At 34.5% G+C, this 14,463-nt stretch overlaps 1 protein-coding gene across 2 annotated transcripts in view; it reads right to left on the reverse strand.

The window, feature by feature from the left end:
* Positions 1 to 9,006, reverse strand: part of LOC145280050 (afadin- and alpha-actinin-binding protein B-like) — a 114,816-nt gene extending 105,810 nt beyond the window's left edge. For both annotated transcript variants that reach the window (XM_080131731.1, XM_080131730.1), the window contains exon 1: positions 8,627 to 9,006. The gene's annotated coding sequence lies outside the window, so the exon portion shown is untranslated. The remainder of the gene's footprint in view (positions 1 to 8,626) is intronic.
* Positions 9,007 to 14,463: the final 5,457 nt, after the last annotated feature.

A 14,463-nucleotide genomic window follows, 5' to 3' on the forward strand; every position in this document is an offset into this window, starting at 1 on the left:
TTAAATAGGGATGGTATAATAAAATTGTGGGGTCTGTGTTCGCGACTGGCCTCCATAGAATGGAAATAGGCACAAACTTTAACAAGGTTTTTTAATATAAATCCACAGAATATTGCGATAAATGTTTCAGTGTAAACAGGTATGGTATAATAAATTATGGGGTTTATCTATTTTATTTTTACTTTCATTATATTTTGCTTTGGTTTTGATACCCCCAAATTCGAAGCTATCTCTTTACAACCCTTCCTTTTCATAACCTATCATACTTTCATAAATCAGAGTCCATTTTCTATAGGCTGTTTTTGAACCCAGTCAACGACGGGTACTTTTGCTAGTGTATATATATATATATATATATATATATATATATATATAGCCAGTAGAGTTTAGTTTCCTAGAAGTACATCCAATGAAACAACATGTGTCTACCAAAGAGTGCTCAATGAGTGAACAGAGCAGGTATATTAAATGTTTGTATAAATAAATTTAATATATATATATATATATATATATATATATATATATATATATATATATATATATATATTAGGAGTATAAGAAGGCTCTAGCAATTATACTCTTCCCCACATTGCTATAGCCTACATATCAATTTACCAGCAATGTTTCAAGCAAACTACCTTTTTTACATTATATATGTCATCCACAGACAGTGTTTCGCTTTTCAGTGCGGCTAGCCTAGCAACTACCTCAAGTCAGGTTTACAACTCGACCACCTATGCGACTTTCTATATATATTTCTGAAGCTACCAAGGGTAGTCGGATAAGTATATTTCATTTTGATTGGGAAAGAGGGTTACATTATTGCAAGGCTTGCGTTTACACTTGAAATTTACAGAAGGAAATATTTTCTGGATTGAATTCTATCTATAATTACACTTAATCATTGACTAACTTTTTTCTGGAAATTTTTTAAAATTATTTTAGCTTCTTACATCAAGTGGCTTCATGCCTTGTCTGGAGCAATTTTCATAAACAAAAATACGTTTTACTTTATAACTCGAAAATTATAGAATATAAATGAACTTAGCACAGGTGTTTTATTTGATCCTCAGAAAAGGCTTCAAAGTGAGGGCTATAAATGTAACGACATTTACTAAAAAAACAAAAATAAACAAAAAAAACTTTAGCCCCCCCCCCCTTCCATCAATGTTATATATAACCTGTTAACAAAATGATAAAAGCAAAAAGGTGTCTAGGGCACACGGATTCATTTAATCCTGGTAACTCTCCCAGCTTAAAAAATAAAAAACAAAACGCAAATTACTTTGATGAAATAATTTCCAGCTGCCTCAGCTTTATGCCAATTAGCACTAAAAAAACAAAAACAAAACAAAAAAACAATTAAAATAATTCAGCACTTTCACACAGCCTGGACCTGATGTTTCAGATTATATTAAAAAGATTTTTGAAAAATGATTTGTTAAAACTTTGCGTCTCTTGTCAAGTTTAAGAAAACTTACATAATTAGTATGAATATACGGATGAATTTCTTCAACATTTCATTAGACTAAAAAAAAAAAAAAAAATCGCCATTTTTTTTTTTCATAGTTTATTCTTAAAATGATCTTCATTTATTATCTTAATTTTAAAAGAATCATATTAAAAAGAAATACAACTAGAAAGTATAAAACAACTTATCAGCATATACCACGAAAATAAAAACTTGCCCGAAAAATACAGTCGCCATCTTTATAGAAGGACCAAGGTCACATAACTATGTATTGAAAACAAGGAACCGTTTAAAAAATAAATAATTACTCGTATCTAGAATAACGACCACCCCCACCCCATAATTTTTTTTCTTCAATTTTTTACATAGGCATCACCACTTATCAAGACCCAAAGGCCACTCGAGGATAATGGTTAAAGAGTGTACAGTAGTAAAATTGGACAATATAGTTAGTAATCGTTAGTAATGGAAATTCTGTAAATTTGTTAAATTAAGTGAAACGGCTCATCAAGAACTTGTTTACGTTGGACTTGAAGGCAATCAGATTGTAGTCAGCTGGAAATCAGGAAAACGGAAGAGAGTTCCACAGGCGTGCAGTTAAAGAAGCTTTGTTCATGGAATCTATGTTCAGGTTTAGGCACAGATAACGAGTGGGGGAAATTATTGGTAGTGTTTTCAGCTAGACAAGTGTTTCTTGTGAAAGTTTGGCGAGGAGGGACCATAGATTGGAGCTCAGTCGAGCACTTGCTATGAAAATAACGATAAAGCTGAGACAAACTCGCAACATCTCTTCTGTGAGAAAGAGGTTGCACGGAAGAGAAAAGGACATCTACTAGGCTACGAAGTCTATTTTGGACTATCAAGGCAGGATGTCCTTTCTAGCAGCTCTTGCTCAGATGTGGCAACAGTACTCCATTCTTGGACGTACCTGACTCTTATATAGAGAATTGCATCAGCAGTGAGATATCTACTGGATCGATAGAAGGATCCCACCATTTTTCCAGCGGCCTTGACAACGGATTTGATGTATGTGTTCGATTTCAGATCAGGAGTAAAGGTCAAGCCCAGAAGCTTGTCAAAACATGAGGCCTCCCCAAGACGAGAGCCATTCATTTCAATTGATGCCAGATGGGGAACAGAGCGTTGATGATGTAAAGATAAAAGCTTGGTTTTTAGATGCATTAAAAGTAACCAGCAGGAAAATCAAATTTTCATGTCGCGTCCATCTTGCCTATTTAGCGGACGAGGAGGGGGTGTCTTTAAACGATTAAGTGATTAACAAAGGACAGAGAAACTCTAAAATAAGTGAACCCCCCCCCCCAAAAAAAATAAAATATTTGTCTAGGTATTTTTTATTTTAAAATAATCTTGACAAACTAAGCGGTGATTAGAGTTATCTCCTCATCCGCGAAATAAACAAGTTGGCCGCGACACGATCGATCTCATTAAAGTTTGATTTTCCTCTGTAAAAAAAAAAACAAAAATAAAAAAATACTTTATCAAATTCAGTGATTTTTTTGTACGATTACAACGAGTACGTACAATATTTTTTTTTTCAATATGTTCATTTTTTTTTAATATCTTGATTAAACTAAACAAGTACAACATAAAAAAATAGAATACCCAAACTTATTACGCTTTAAATAATTTACGTGACTAAAATAGAAATTAATGAACACAATTATTTTCATGCAACAGGTTGTTTAGCGTGTTTTTTTTTTTTTTTTTAAATTATTTTAAAATATTTATTGTATCAAATTGAACGCTAATAAAATCTCGCTTTGTTTACACTCTTTTTAAATTTTGAAAGGGGGGTTACACCCAGTTAAATGAGAATTTTTACTACGAAAATCCTTGGATTCTACATTTAAACTTGGGTAATGACTAGCCTCGAATAAGACCAGGTCACCAGAGGTCTCTTGTCGCCTGACGATGTCTTAAGATTGAAACAGTAAATTTATTGTAGCGACCTATAGTAATTTTGCTTATCTTACTCTTTTTTAATTGAGCACTATCAAGAACCTCGTTGAAATACAGTGATTTTTACTTTTGAGTGTTTTTTTTTTTTAACCTGGAATATATATTTTTAATGGTAATCGTGAAGAAAGAGAGAGCCTGTTTCCTCCGTTTGACTATAGGTGGCGTTACTGTCTGTCCACCCAGTTACGGAAGCACAAAATGTATATAATGCCACCCTTGAAATTAAAATAAATGTTTTTGTTATATTTTAATTTTAAACATGGTTTTTTTTTTGGGGGGGTGCAAACATATTTAAGTTTTGTTTTTTGTTTTTTCAAACATATTTACGTTTTTTTTTGTTTGTTTTTGCAAACATATTTAAGTTTTATTTTTCCAAACATTTACGTGTTGTTGCTTGTTTATTTTAAAACATTTAATTTTTTTTTTTTGCAAGCATAAACTAAATATTTTTGAAATATTTTTCTTTTTGAAAAGTTTGCTTATGCACTTATTGGTACCGCGCTATTTTTTAATAGTAGTTTCAAGTAAGATTCAGGTTTTACAATATCCTTTTTCAAATATATATATACATATATATATATATACTTGCAGAAAAGGTAAAATAAGTGCAGAAAAATTAAGAAAAAAGGGGGGGGTCCATAAAAAAGATAAAAGAAAAAACGTTGATTTTTTTTATTATTATCATAAGAGCGTAAAAAATACTCGCGGAAAAACGGTTGTACCCATAAATATGTTTAAAAGAAAAATATAGCAAAAACATTTAGTTTATGCTTGCAAAAAAAAAAAAAAAAAAACGTAAATGTTTAAAAATAAACAAGCATCAAAACGTAAATGTTTGGAAAAATAAAACTTAAATATGTTTGCAAAAAAATAAAACTTAAATATGTTTGCACAAAAAAAAAAAAAACCATGTTTAAAATTAAAATATAACAAAAACATTTATTTTTATTTCAAGGGTGGCATTATATACATTTTGTGCTTCCGTAACTGGGTGGACAGACAGTAACGCCATCTATAGTCGAACGGAGGAAACAGGCTCTCTCTTTCTTCACGATTACCTTTTTAATTATATAATTTCTAATTTTAATGAAAGAAAGCGCGCAAGCGTTAAAAATATGCGCGCTTGTGTGTACACCAATGCCCATTGCTTAATATCCGGAAAACTATTTGCTTGCGGAAAATTTAAATGCGATGTTCGTTTTTAGCATACACGAATACATATAAAATCGTCATTTTAAAGGTTATTATTAAGGTGGAAAGTAGGTAAAAATTTACAAAAACAAAACAAAAAAACAAACAAATAACAAAACAAACAAATAACAAAACAAATAAAAACAAAAAACAAACAAAAAAAAACATACGAAAACTAATGTATGAAATTTTTGTTTATAAGTTGATTATCATTCTATTTTTTATAACTGTAAAAATGGTTTAAATATTCAATAATATAATGATTAAATAAAATGTCAAAATTGGTGGTAGCAAAAGAAATGAATTTTTATAAAGTCGCGGTTAGTGCGTGGCGACATTTCAAATAAAAAATAAATAAATAGGTCGGTATTCTTCATGCACTTCACTGCAATTGAAATCTAAGCGGCATTTTGCAAATATTTTTTTAGTCGTAATAAAAAAAAACAAAAAAACAAACGCACTAGCTGCTGGAATCGGAATCTACATATAATGGTAAATCAACATTTATATGGGTCAACAGTTGATCGTCTGTGTTGAAACGCGTGCCGGAAGGAATTGCGATTTCTGGGTGCAATTTGAAACGAAACCATTTCTAAATACGAAATTCAAATTCTACCAATATTATAAAATTAGAATTTTGGTATTATTATACAAACACCGTGACAGCGTTAGGGTTAGGGTTAGGATTAGGGTTAGGGTTAGGGTTAGGGTTTAGGGTTAGGGTTAGGGTTAGGTTTAGGGTTAGGGTTAGGGTTAGGGTTGGGGTTAGGGTTAGTGTTAGGGTTAGGGTTAATTCGCTGTCACGGTGTTTGTATAGTTTTACCAGAATTTTTACAATAGAATAGTACCCTCCTCCCAAATCGTGGAGTTGGTATTTTTTTTAAAAAAATAAATATGGGTCTTTATTTAGACTGGCACTCATGGCGATAAACAAAAATGAAGAAAACTTATTGTGTACCTAAAGTGCCACGGAATGAAGATAGTAATAAAATTAAAAAAAAAAAAAAAAAAAGATCAATTAGTTAAAAAAAAAAAATTTTTTTTACGAAAAAAAAAAAAAACAAATCTCTCTCCCCGCCTTTTTTTTTTACGAATTAGTGAAAAGCTGAAACTATTTTAAAATTAAGATTGTTTTTTTACTTATATAAAATGAGACCTTTCTAAAATAATGTTTTCACTATTTTAAAATTTTATTTGAAAAAACAAAAAAAATTGAAATGAAACTTGATTGTCTGCCCTTGATTTTACCATCACCGGTACTTCTGGTACTTGTACAGTTTAATCAAGACATTAAAAAATGAAAATATCGAAAAAAGGTTATATTGTACATATCCGTTTTGGACTGAAGATCCCGGGGGAAAAAAAATAAATAAAAAGAAAAAAAATTTAATTTAATTTGATTTTTTTTTTTACAGCGGAAAGGCACCTTTTTATGACAGCGCGTTGAAGGTAGACATCTTTGAATTTTTTTAACACGCCACGGGGAGATAACTTAGTTTAAAGCGCCGACACTCCCTCCCCATCTTTAATACAATACTAACTTTTCTTCCTAAATATCGAACCTTTTGCTTGGTATGATAAATTGTTTTTTCGCTGTAAAAAACACTACCTTTTTTTTTTTTTTTTTTTTTTGGAAAACTTCATTCCATGACGGATACGTACAATATAACTTTCTTTTTCGATATTTTCAGTTTTTAATGTCTTGATTAAACTGTACAAGCATCGTATGGACACGGAGTGAAATTTAATTTTCTTGAATACCCCCCCCCCATCTCACAAATAAACCTACTTAATCAAATCAAGTGATTTTTTGAATATTTTATCTTCGTTCTGTGACTTGTACGTACATCGTACATACTTTTCTGTATTTTAGTTACTTTTAATTGGTGGCATAAGTGCCAATCTGAATAAGCAGCTAAATATGAATGGACGTGTATTAAAATATATTTTTTGTGTGTGTTCTTATGTATTTTAGTATCGCGCTATATTCAATTTTTTTTTTTTCAGGTTAAATTCAAGTTTCACAATATCTTTATATTTAAATTCTTAGGTGGAAGCACACAGAATAGTTACAAAACACCCTTTCCTCCACATGTTAAGAATGGCTTTCGAAAAACGTTATTACTTCAGCGTGGTACTAAAAATATATAAGTACCCTTTTTTTTTTTTTTTTTTTTTGTAATTAAAAAAAAAAAAAGTTTCATAAAAATATAAATTCTTTTATTTTTCTAATCTTTACAGACATGCTATTGTTTACGTTCTGCTACTATGCGCCTGTTGAAGACGTAGAAGATCCGACCGTTGTCAATGATGAAGAGGCTGAATTTCGTTCAGAAGTAGTTTTCCTTCAAGAAATATTGCGAAAATATTTTTAATTCAACAAATAGAAACGCATGCAATAAGGTTCAGTATTCACGCAGAATACAGTCCGCGCTGAAATAACGTTTTAATAAACCTATTTTCAACATGGGGAAGGTACTTTTTTTTTTCTTAAAACTATTGTACTTTCATCTAACAAATTAAGATACAGTAAAAATTGAATTTAACTGGAAACTCAGATCTAAAAAAATAAGTGAACGGTTCGCACAAGTACATAAATTTCCATAGAAAAAGAAAACATTTAGATATTTTTGTACGAATAGTGACGCAGTCGAAAAAGAAAATATTTGGCGTTGTGCAAAAAAAAAAAAAAAAAAATAAATAAATAAAAAATACCACGCCACAGTAAGACTAATAAACCTTCATTTTTAACCAATAATTATACTCAAAATGACAATTTGAAGACATCAAAACCATTCTCAAGTTCCTTTTGGTCACAGATTAATCATCGCGATGACCATTTGTCATACATAAATATTAAATACTGTGAAAAGGACAGTGTTTACGTTGTGGCCTTAAGAGAGCCCGAAATATTTTTATTTGACCATTTTTAAATTTATTTATTAGCACGTAAAGATTGTAAAAAGGTGACTAGTGTTGATTCAGCTACAAAATCGTTAAGAAAAATAATTAAAATGTTAATATTTTATCATTCAGCGGACTCTGGATGGGGGGGGGTTTGGTTGACTCAAGAACTTCATTTGGTTGTTGGGGCAACAAGGTTGTTATTTAAGTATTCCTGATATTGGGTTTGTTTTACAATATACAGAGGCACGAAAAAATGATTAAAAAAAAAAAAAACAACAAATAAATGTTATCAAAGCCAAGATAAGTTACTCTTCTACCTAGTTGGATAAGCTCTCAGTGTTTTTACTTACTTTTAAACGTTTATTCGGTTCGAAAAAAAGAAAAAAGGGCAGTGTCCAGACTCGACTCCAGCGTTATATGAGAACAAGAAAAATGTCCGCGAGGTGACACTTAAGTTTCGATAATAGCTTAAGAACAAATAAAAACACGGTACTTATGCACTTTCTGGACCGCGCCATTTTTTAAATAGCATTTTCAAGTTACATTCAAGTTTTACAAGATCTTTTTTTTTTTTTTTTCATTAAATTGGTTAGGTGAAAGTACAGGATAATTACAAAGCAGTGTTTGAAATCACCTTCCGCGTGTTAAGAAGGGCTTTCTAAATAACATTATTTCAGCATGGTACAATAAGTGCATAAGTACCCAAAGAAATCCGCCCAATGAATGTCACAATAATATTTGAAAAACAAAAACAAAACAAAAACATAGGGGTCACAATGGCCATTGAAATAAATAAACTAAACTAAAAAAGGGAAGAGCCCGAAAAATGCAACTTGTTGTTTTCGGCAGAAGAAAAAAAAATGAATCCCTTAAAGAAACAGAAAAAAACAGTTGTAAGAATTTGGTGTTGTATTTATAATTTGAACACTGGGTTCTTTTTTTCACGCATAGAAAAATCTTAAAGATCAGCCTTGAAAGAAGAGAGGAATTCTATATTGATTGGCACTTATTTTAAGAATAAATTTCCATACGTTTTCACTTGTAAACAGAGACCGACATAAGGAAAGGAAAACCAACCTGTTTCTCTGGAAACCATCGGAGTTAAAAAAAAAACAAAACAAAACCGTTTATCTTCTCTCCTCTCTCTTTCCTGGCTCCATGTGTTATCCCAGTACTGAGCATGCGCAGTCAGTCACTTCCGGCGTTCACCTTCACCCCCTCCAACTCTTTCAACTTTTCACATTAACAACAACGACAACATCGATCATTGCACAAGTCTAAACGCTGCACGTTCAGGCACTCAAGAAGCCAGCCTTTGGGTCTAAATAAAGTATAAATAATTTCGGTCCAAGAAAGCCACCCACCCTCACAGGCATTATCTCCTTCTCCGGGTAAAAGGATACAATACGATCATTGTCGATTGCCTGAGACGCCGCACGCACCGCACCGCACCGCTAGCAGTGTCAGAAATTTCGTGAAAATAGTGAATAATTCCACCCCATCTTTCCAAGCTTATAACTCCTCGAAAAATGTAATTCAAGCCCTAATTTTTTTTTTCAATTAAAGGAGTAAGGACCAAGGTTTTATTTAAAAAAACAAAAAAAACAAAACAATGTGTATCTCAGAATACCGACGGATTTAACGATCCCGGGTAATTTTATTACCTTCTAGTGACCCTTCCTCCCCCCTACTGAGTACCCCCACCCACACACACCCACGTTAAACTGACTTCGTTTGTTTCTAACCTTACTGCAGTAAGGCGAAGGCGAGTAAAACATCCCATTGATATCGTTGCCTGATTTTTAAGCTTTCGGGTTCGGGTTAAAAACAAACTAGAGTATGGTTCCGCTTGGTTACAAGATGCTATCTTACCAAGCATTATCCCCTCCTGAGAGAGAGAGAGAGAGAGAGAGAGAGAGAGAGAGAGAGAGAGAGAGAGAGAGAGAGAGGTTTATATGACCGGTCGGGCGGTCGCCTGTGGAGGTCTTCTTGGGAATTCCGATGGGTCCAATCGAGCCTATTTTTATAAGCATTCAGAGTGCCCTGGCTTGGATGGGGAGGGGGATGGATTCTTCACTATAAACGCCATATGAAACGTTACTGCAGTGGAAAGTCGGTAAATTGTAAGTAACCTATTGATACTGTTTATTAAACTTGCTTCGCACCGCAACAAGGTTAGCCATGACGTCAGCTAATAGTGCAGAAATCCAACCTCCTCTCCCAAAGAGGGGGAATTCTAAATGAGTGCAGAATTTGCTGTAACCAATCCCATCAGTATTCCCTGGCGAAATATTATAGGTGTTCAGTAGGGCTGTGACAAGAGAATATTCTATTGTCATAGCCCTAGTGATCAGTAATAAAGCAGTTAATCCTCCTGAAGGAAGAGGTAATACCTAGGAGAATAGCCTCTTAGAACCAAACAGAATTAGACTCCACTCTGATTCAAATATGAGGGTGCTAAGTAGTCTCGTCAGCATTTTCCGGTAGAGGCGCCTCAGCAATAAATTAAACTCTTATCAAAGAGAGGAGAACACCTAGGAAGGTGGACCTCCTAAAACTAAGCAGAATTGTCACCACCGCCAACAGCAACAAAGACATTATCGAACTGATTGTCGAAGACGTATTCTCGATTGATACGAACAACGTTTATTAGGGTGACGTATGCCAAATCTAAAACATTGTCTTTCATTTGTTCTTATTTGTTGCCTCCCCACGAGGGCAGAGTTAGACACAAGGTCGGGTTTTAATTTGGGGGAAATCCAGCTCCCCATAAAAGGGGAACTCTGGATAGGAACAAAAACAAATTGTCTCATTCATGAAGGATTTCTCCTTCGCTAAGCGAGGTCATAAAAGTTGAAGTGTAGTATCAGCAAAGATACTACACTAAAAGGCCTGAATTTCATTTGTTTCTTCTTTTTATTTAACGACTTCAAATCTGTAAATTTGATTCAAATTCTAAATCAGACATCAGAAAATCAATAGGTAAAGTGGATGTTTGGTAGAAAAATCTTACCTCCCCTCCTTATAACCCCCACCCCCCCAAAAAAACTGACAAAATGCAGCTATAACAAAAATACATTTTATTCCTTACTCAAAGGGATGAGATCCATTTATATCAATGAATATTTGCTTGAAAAGATCGTTGTCCTTATACAGGGTGGCGCAAAACTCCTGCATTGGTTTGTTTAGGTATTAAAACTTCAACATTTCAAATAATTTACCTACTGTTTGCTTATAAATAATACATTTTACCTATTGTTATATCGCATATCCCTCATATTTACATGAATAAATCAGAAACCAGCAGGGGCAGCAACAGCGACAATAATGGCGATGCTAAGACAAAGTCGTTCGTCAATACAATGCAAATGAACTCACTAAATACACACAACAATTTCAAAGCCTATTTTTTTCACATACACACATCAATAGAATAGCTCGCACATCACTTCAACAAAGAAAACTGCCAGAGAAGGCTGCACATCAAAAGAAAAATCAAAATACAAAACACAAACATTGCAGTAAGCACAACTCCTGCAACATATAAACACGAATATCTATTTCACGAAACACTGCAACAATACAACACTGACTAGATTACATTCACAACTTCTTAGCTTTAAGTCAATATAACATATGCATATACACCAAACAGACGATTCCTACAATGCATTAAAACACAAAAAAACAAACACAATTAAAACGCAAAACTCAAGCCAATGATCAAAACTCTCTTTGCCTTCACCGACGTCCGTGTTGTGACTATAAAAGCATCAGCCTTCCTGACAAACAGGCAGATTGGCCCATGTGAGCCGAGCTGTGAACTTTGCTCCGTTCAGATGCCAGTAGCAACTTACCCCTTGCTACTACGCACAGCCAGCACCGCCGCCGCCATCTCACCCATGATTCTAATACAACCTTTCTTCGGCCGCCGTCAGATTATCACCGCTCATCAATCCCTCGCTAGCGACACTAGCTATTAAGGGTCGCCGCACGCGCTAAGCCACATTCTTGCCATCATTGGCCCTCGCCCAGCCGGACCAACTTAGATCGCCGCTGAGTCATATCAGCACCCGGTCAGCATTCCTACCAATGCGCCACCACCACCGCTGCTGCCGTCAAGGCTATCCTGACATGCCAAACAGTTCGTTTCACGATCGTTTAAACTTTAAATAAACGTTTAAACGAAAAACACCTGTCTAGCTGAATCCACTGTGAAAAATTTCCCCCACTCTATATCTGTGCCTAAATCAAAACGCGGATTCCATGAACAAAGCTTCTTTCTTAGAACTGCACGCCTGTGGAACTCTGTTCCGTCTGCCTGCTTCCCTCCGGACTACAACTTGGATGTCTTCAAGTCCAATGTTAACAAATTCCTAATGAACCGCCCCCTTAAGTAAACACTTCAGCAAATCTCCACACTAACGTAATGTACTTGCAATAACCCTTATCCCTGAGTGGCTTCCGGGCCTTGATAAGTGGTGATCACTGTGTAAAAAAAAAAATGGCCACCATTTTTAGCTTCACAAAGGTGGGCTCTAGCATTTTCCATTATACTTCTTAAAATAACAGGCTCTAGTTCTCGGATTTCATGTTTGATGTTGCTTTTAAATTCATGAATTGTTCTTGGATTCTTCACATATACCCTTTTTTTTATTAAGATAACCCCAAAGAAAAAAGTCAGGGCTTATCAAATCCAGTGAACGTGAATGCCAGTTAAAATTTAAAAAATCTGCTAATTAAACGCTCGCCAAACTATCCACTTACGTGCACCATACTTTGACGGGCTGTGTGGGCAGTCACACCATCTTGTTTGAACCACATTTCCCGGTTGTCCTGAATAGCTGGCCTCAAGCAATTTTCAATCATTTGTTGATAGTGCTGTGCAGTTACTGTCACCGCAACACCTTCTTCATCTTCGAAGAAATAAGGACCTATCACTCTTTTCGAGGTAATACCGCACCATATGGTACATTTTATTAGATGCAATTCACACTGCTGAATGGTTGTTGGATTTTCAATTGCCCATATTTGGCAGTTTTGCTTATGAAACCGTTCAGATGAAAACGGGCTTTGTTGCTCACTATCAGCTTATAGATGAACTCATTTTGTTCTCTAGCTAATTGCTGAATGTGAACAGCATAAGCTAATAAGCGAGACTGCAAATCTGTGGGTTGCAATGCGTGTACCATTTGAATTTTGTATGGGAACAGGTGTAATTCCCTCAGAATTCTTTAAAGTGACCTTCTGGACATCTCAATCTGAATGGCCCATCTTCGAGTTGAAGTGTCTGGGTTTTCAGCAATGCTGTTCTCTACAAGTGTTACATTTTCAGCTGTACGTACTAAACATGGTTTGCCAGTTTGTGGAAGATCACTGACTGAGCCCTGATGCTGAAACCGTTTCACAAGATGATCAATTGTGTTCTTATTGAGAGCTTGTCTGACATTCTTATGCTGACGATAGCTCTTTGAGTCAAGATTACGGAACAGCAATTTTCGAAATAATGCTCAATAATTTTGGTTCGTTGTTCAGTGCTAAATTTTTCCATGATCAATTGTCAATGTTTTATCTGCAAAGTTCTTTAAAAAAAAACAAAAAAAACAAAGAAAAATTTATTAAATGTTAAAGTTATTTCTGATTCAAAATAGTGCCAGACTTTTGTGCCACCATGTATTTCTGTTTCCAGATAAACTCATGCAAATAACTGTTTGCTATTCTGCAAGTCGCCTTTATTCTGCATCTTGTACAGTCTAATCTTAATCGAACCCTAATCTAACGCGCGTCTAGACATGGCACAAAAAGTAGATTAAGGACTATGTGTGCACTGCAGATCTTCTTTTTGTAAAAAAAAAAAAATCGTTTTTCCATTAATGATGGAGCTCTTCTACAAAAGACGTGAAAGTTTTAGTGAAAATTAAAAAAAAAAAACAACACTTTAGCTTATCTGAACTCCCTATTTTCATATTGGTTGCTATATCTCAACTTAATGGTCATATATGCAACCTCTGACCTTCTTCAAGTGCATGACTGTCAGAATTAGAACAATCTACTTGATGGACTAAATAAAGGGTTCAGTTTGAAATTCTGTCAAGGTTTCAGAGTTCCACATAATGATGAGGAGGATTTCTTCTCCTCTGATCAAGGACAGACCGAATGCAAGTTATGTTCAAATAAATTGTCTTATTGTGCAAAATATAAGAAAGTTCACTTATGACCACCGTGTTTTAGAAATACCATGGAATAAGCAATCGATAATTCAATTCGACTAAAACTCTTGATTGAGTTATTGTCTTTAGTTACATTTGTTTTACGCGCAGACATTGAGGCTCGACGTACCAGGTTCAAGTTCTGTCAAGGTTTTCATCACATTTATTATAACTCTTGGGAAAGATACGAAGTGCCTTTAATAAGTTTCCAGACATTTTTGTATGGGCGCTTTTATTGATAGTCACACATGAAACTCTAATCCCCTTCAAAGTAATCTTCTCTGACTGCAATGCACTTATTGTACCGTTCCAACAACTTCTGAAAGGCCCATGGAAATTCTCTTGTGTGAGCGTGTCAATGACTCTCATCACGACCTCTTTCATCTCCTCAATGGTTTCATAACGGCAGCCTCTAAGGTTTTCCGTGAACTTAGGGAATATCCAAAAGTCACAAGGAGCAAGATCTGGACTATAGGGAGGGTGGGGAACTGTCTTGAGGATCATTTTGGTCAAATAGTCTGATCTTCTCTGAGCACCCTTGGACAAACTTTGCGCAAATTTTCTGCATCTTCAGTTCCTCATTAATAATTGTGTGTACAGTTCTCACACTGACATCAAACTGTGCACTTATTGTCTCTATAGACACATGACTGTCCTTATCCATGAAATTCTTTATTTGGCCAATCAACTCTGAGGTTCTGATTG

The sequence above is a fragment of the Euprymna scolopes genome, chromosome 7 (genome assembly GCF_053919585.1).
Source record: "Euprymna scolopes isolate OS-2025 chromosome 7, ASM5391958v1, whole genome shotgun sequence".
Taxonomy (NCBI): domain Eukaryota; kingdom Metazoa; phylum Mollusca; class Cephalopoda; order Sepiida; family Sepiolidae; genus Euprymna; species Euprymna scolopes.